The following is a 6,119-nucleotide window of genomic DNA, read 5'->3' on the forward strand; positions in this document are numbered from 1 at the left end:
CAATGACACTGTCAGAAGAACTCTTCCTCCTCTACTAAAATCTACAGCCTGGACCTGTAGGTGTAAGTGTCCCTTACTGCTTCCTGCTATAAAATCACACAGTACACTGAAAAGAACGTGGGCTTTCAAGACTGAAAGAACAAAGTTAGTATTATCTCACGTTTGTTGGATGACCTATGAAACTTAGTTTCCTCATGTGTAATGGAGAAAATACTACCCACCTCTCAGAGTTGTGGCAAGCTTTGGAGACAATCTGTAGTACTAGAAAGAGGCTCTCTTCCTAGAGACCCTGGTTTTGCTGCGATTCTACAGTCACAGCTCAGATTGATCAAGGCACTACAAAGGCATGAGTCTGCAAAGTGAGACACAGGAGACTTCAAGATTTGACTTATTCCAGTACTTGCTTTAGTCTTACACTACAGTGTTGGTTTGAGGTAGGACGCTTATAGATTACATGGGAATCTATAGTTCTCAAAAAAAAAAGAAATTCAGTGAGTTACATTAAATGTATTTCTTAAATGTCCTTCAGAATGACTCCTCTGTGATCTCCTTCCAAGCAGACGTCTTGGCAGGGCAAGGAGTGTGGCCTGAGCTACAGATGACTTTGAATACATTCCTTTCTATTGTGTCTTTTTCCATATTGGATCACCCTCAAATGAAGTTACCAGTAGGCAATGGAGGAAGTGAGAAGTCCAAGGTATTGTGGTTGCTGAGGGTTTGGCCTTTAATTTCCTGCTCGCCTCACCAGCAAGTGTTATACTTCACATCTGGTCTTAGCTTTATGCATATATCATGAAGACCAATGCTGGTAACAAAATAAGTATGCAATAGTTACTCCCAATTATGATGTCATTCTTATCTCCTGAGGAAATAGCTAGCATAATGCCTTGAGTGTAGCAGGGACTTAACATATTTGTTAACCAAATAAAAATCTTGTAAGGGCTTCGTTATAAAAGAAGGGACTGATTATGCGAAGGGCAGAAGATACAATTGGAGAGAAGGGAGGGAAACAAGTAGATGGAAAGGCAAATTTCATTGATGTATTATAATTTTGATGCAGAATGTACTTTGACTTTATGTGTTCGGCCTCAAAGAAGCTGAGAACAAAGATATTTTATGTTTTCATTTCTTTCCATTTTTCTTTGCAGCCTGAGTTTTTCACATAGTATTATATTGTAAACATTTGAAAGGCTGGTATAATGTTTATCATTATACCTTTGTTTGCTTCAAAACATTTCAGTGAGCTTGTATTTTCTTTAACCACTTTTCTACTGTAGATACTATTTTTTCAGGTTTTGTCAATAACAGATAATATCACATTAGTGGAGGTATTTTGAGCTATTTCTTAAGATTAAATATCCAATATTATGCTTACAAATGGTAAAAATTATAATGACTTGTCTGTTTTTTGGATATAAGAATTTTATTGCTGTAGAGAGTTACTGATGTATAAATGCACCATATCAATACTTTGCACTTGTATAACATGCTTCATGTGGCTGTGTGTTCACTGGAAACAATAATAGCACCATGATGAAGGTAGTTCTGGAATCAGCCTATAAGGGGGGAAAAAAATCTCATTTTCTCCACTAATGTTTGACTTTGGGCAATTACCTAACCCCTATTAGTGTCCATTTTCTTATCTCTAAAAATGGGAGTAATAATACTACCTTTCCTTACCATTTCTGTGATAAGTAAATCATGACAAATACAAATTCACCTAATTCAATAGAAATACAAATTTCAAATGGACCAACTTAATACAATAGAAATACCAGACTTGATACAATAGAAGTTTGTTTCCCTCATATATAACAGTCTAGACTTAGAAGGGTGCCTGAAATAGGCTGGTGGCTTTGCCCTATGGAATCATCTAGGAATCCATGTTTCTTCTATATTATTAACCTGCTATTTCAAGGGATTTTGTCCTAGTCTGCCTGGTCAGAGCTTGCCAGTACCATGGAAAGGGTATAGAAGAATGAAGTAAGAGTGGAGGATTGTCAGCTTTCTTTTTATGGATGGGACTCCAAAGTCAAACACAATATTCTTATTCATAGTTGAGACTTTACCTTATTTTGTTAAGCCTAATATGTCACCCATTGTAAGACAAAAACATTATTTTATATTTTTATTACAGTTAAACTATGACTCAATGATTTATTAGCCCTTGTATATTTTATTTTTATTTGTATAAAGAGCTCTTAGATCTCATTTTTTTAATTAAAATATTGAGTTTATTTCACATGTATATTTTTGTCTCCCCACAATATCCATGTTTGACTGCCACTACTACTATGTCCTGTCATAACATTCTATACATATTTAAAACCAAGCAAAGGGCAGAGTCCCATCTTTACAAAACTAAACAGGCATTTTTGACAACATATTCTTGGCAATGGAACCTGAAGAACATTTATCAAACACAGTAGGGGAATATAAAGGACAGCCAGATATCAACTGTTAATGAAATAAGATGAAAAATTTTGCCAAACTGTTTAAATTATATTCTTAAAGTGACTTCCTCCACTGCCAGAGATCTTGAATAGCCTACTAGTCAGTCATCCAAAAGCAATTATTCACATAATTAATGAACTTGACTTCCACTTTGGGAAGAGAACCATCTTTCTTTATACTTGCATACATTTTTGTCTTCATATCTTTTGTAGACGTAAGCCCTTTGGGCGTTTTAGGAGTTTGTTTTTTTTTTTTCCTGTTTTTTGAAGGATTCTTGACCTTTTGATCTTGGTGTGTTGACAGTTTCGAATCTTTTCTATTCTGCTTTGATTTTTTTGCACCTTTGGCTGGCACATCTCATGTAGATTTCTTCACTGGAGGTTTTTCTTCAGTTTCCTCATCATCAAAATCATCATCGTTTTCATCAGCAGTAAGTTTTACTTTATCCTGTGGAATCTTGCTACCACCTCCAGGGGCAGATTGCCTTCCAGACATGCCTAAGAGTTTCACATCCTCCTCTTTTTCATCTTCTGACTGTGTGTCTTTCTTCCCAGCTACAAAGTGCTGTCTACTAGTATGCACTGGCTCTGAGCCATGCTTCAACTCTAAGACCACAGGTGGTGTCATTTCAAAGCCCCAACGGAAACCGTTGGCTATACAGACATTTTCAAAGTCACCAGTGCTACTTTAATTGGAATGCCTTCATAATTCATCGCCTCTGCCTCAACAATGTGTAATTCATCCTTTGCACGAGCCCCTAAACTCACCATTCTTAAGGATATCTGGCGCTCATTTTCGTTGTTATCCACATCAAAGTGATCATCTTTGTTGGCCTTTAGTTCGGAATTGAAAAGGTAGTTTAGGGTCTCAAGGGGCTCATGCCTATGTCCATCGAAGCTTCCATGGGTGGTGGCACACACATAGGTGGGAGAGAAGGCAGACAGAGATAAAAGACTACTGCTCCAGAAAACAGCCGCACGGGATGGAATCACAAGAAGGAACACAGTTTTAAAGATACCATATATCACTTTGGGCACTCATAAACAGAAAAATAAAAGAGCAATAAATTAATTAAGATATTATTAAAGCTTATTTACATCTGAATTCAGATTAGTGAATCACTATTTGGTTCAGAATTGTTGATGTCCATGTTAACTCGCACAATATTGTTCTTTGTGCCGTGAAGATCATTTGTGATATGGCCTTTCTTAAAAGTGTGCTCCACTACTATCTCTAAGATTTTGCTTCAAGCTAATAACACCCATTTTCTCATGTCAACAGTTTCTTGTTTGGTAAAACTCATAAATTCATTTTTCCTGAACTGAATTACATGTCATTGAACACTAAGCTGTTTCTTTTCAAATCAGTAGCAAGTTTGTACAAACAAAGGATTAATACCGCAGTGACAGTCTGTGCAATGTATACATCTTTCACATAATCTATTAGTAGCTTTTAATTTTCTTCTTTTATTTTTGTGGAATTTAGCAGTGTCTAATGCCCTAGTTGTATTGCCTGGAGTGTAGAATCAGCAACCACATATATAACTTAAATTAAATGATGCTGATATTGATAATTATGGCAAGGAGCTTTTTTCAAACTAATAGAAATTTCAGCTGGGCATATATGTGCCCCAAATAAAAACTACCTTTTCCAGCTTCCTTTGCACTTAAGGGTCAGGTATGAGATTCAGTTTTATTTTACTTAGAAGCCAATAAGTTGCCCTGTTTATGGATTCTGGCAAAAGATATGAGGCTCTTGGGTCTCATGCCCGAAGTTTCATGATGGCAAGACAGAGGAGCCTAGATGGACGCTCATGTATATTGGGTTCACATCACAGTTGAGGAATTTCAAGTATAGCAAATAATAAGCAAGCCTGCTCTTTGTCTCATACCAAGATATTACCTCATCCTTCAGAGTTTCTCACTGTAAGCTTAATCCTAAATAATGGCCAAGTTCAGAGTGCCCAGGGCCTTTAATTCTTGGCATACTCCCAAAGATGTATAGGACCATGCAGGAAGCATGCAGATCATATGCTAGTAATATGTATTATGGAGCTTATGGACCGGATGAAAGATTCTCTGGGACAGATATATTTGTAAAAGCAAACTTGATTGGTAATAGAGTATGAGTAAATATCATTTGAAGTCTTCTTTTCTCAATCCACAAAATGGATGTGTTGCCCCTCCCTTGTGAGGCTGATTTGATTGTAGTGGTCTAATGCAGGTAATCCACTTGTTCTGGTGACTGACAAAAGGAAGAGATACCTAGTGAATCATAGATGTAGCTGCTGCTACATCAAGTAAACTGACTTACAGAGTAAGAACTTCAGTATGTGTGTCGTACGTGTGCATCCTCTATAGTACTTAATATTGTACTATAGAAGTTATCTATGTTCTTCAAAACAAAACAACAACAAAAACCTCTGCCTTGAAACAATCTGAAGTGATTTGGCAAAGGAAATAAGAGAAGTCAGTAAGTTTTTAATTCGTTGGGTACTCTGCTACCTTTTAACTAAAATGAAGTTTTGAAATTAATTTTAGATTTTTACCATTTTACTTAAGCATTGAACAAAGACAATGGGAGTTTAATTGCCGCATGAGAGATTTAAGCTAAAGAGAAGGCTAAATAAAGAATATATCTATTATTGATCACTTTAAACCAACACTGTGCTAAATGCTTTATGTAACTCATACAAGTCAGTGAGGATTGCATTGGAAAATAAATCATATTATTTAGAAATCATTTATTGATTATTGTGAATAAACATATACAGAGGTTATCATGGATCATCTTTTTTTGAAAGAGAATGATTCAATTTATGTTCCAATTCACTTCTGATTCTATAATTTCTATGTAAGTGTTGTTCCACTACAAACAGAGGAATCAATAAATAACCACAAACAAAGTGCTTTTTAAATTTTTTTTGGTTGTGTTTTTTTTTTTAATTATTATTATACTTTAAATTCTAGGGTACATGTGCACAATGTGCAGGTTTGTTACATATGTGTACATGTGCCATGTTGGTGTGCTGCACCCGTTAACTCGTCATTTACATTAGGTATATCTCCTAATGCTATTCCTCCCCTATCCCCCCACCCCACGACAGGCCCCAGTGTGTGATGTTCTCCACACTGTGTCCAAGTGTTGTCATTGTTCAGTTCCCACCTATGAATGAGAACATGCAGTGTTTGGTTTTCTGTCCTTGTGACAGTTTGCTCAGAATGATGGTCTGCAGCCTTCATCCATGTCCCTACAAAGGACATGAACTCATCCTTTTTTATGGCTGCATAGTATTCCATGGTGTATATGTGCCACATTTTCTTAATCCAGTCTATCATTGTTGGACATTTGGGTTGGTTCCAAGTCTTTGCTATTGTATATAGTGCCACAATAAACATACGTGTGCATGTGTCTTTATAGCAGCATGATTTATATTCCTTTGGGTATACACCCAGTAATGGGATGGCTGGGTCAAATGGTATTTCTAGTTCTAGATCCCTGAGGAATCACCACACTGTCTTCCACAAGGGTCGAACTAATTTACACTCCCAGCAACAGTGCAAAAGCATTCCCATTTCTCCACATCCTCTCCAGAACCTGTTGTTTCCTGACTTTATGATGATCGCCATTCTAACTGGTGTGAGATGGTATCTCATTGTGGTTTT

The 6,119-nt window shown here is 36.6% G+C and overlaps 1 pseudogene; it reads right to left on the reverse strand.

Annotated features, from left to right (window-relative positions):
- Nucleotides 1-2,508: 2,508 nt before the first annotated feature.
- LOC100461216 (nucleophosmin-like) lies at nucleotides 2,509-3,358 on the reverse strand (annotated as a pseudogene).
- Nucleotides 3,359-6,119: the final 2,761 nt, after the last annotated feature.

The sequence above is a fragment of the Pongo abelii genome, chromosome 2, assembly GCF_028885655.2.
Source record: "Pongo abelii isolate AG06213 chromosome 2, NHGRI_mPonAbe1-v2.0_pri, whole genome shotgun sequence".
NCBI lineage: Eukaryota > Metazoa > Chordata > Mammalia > Primates > Hominidae > Pongo > Pongo abelii.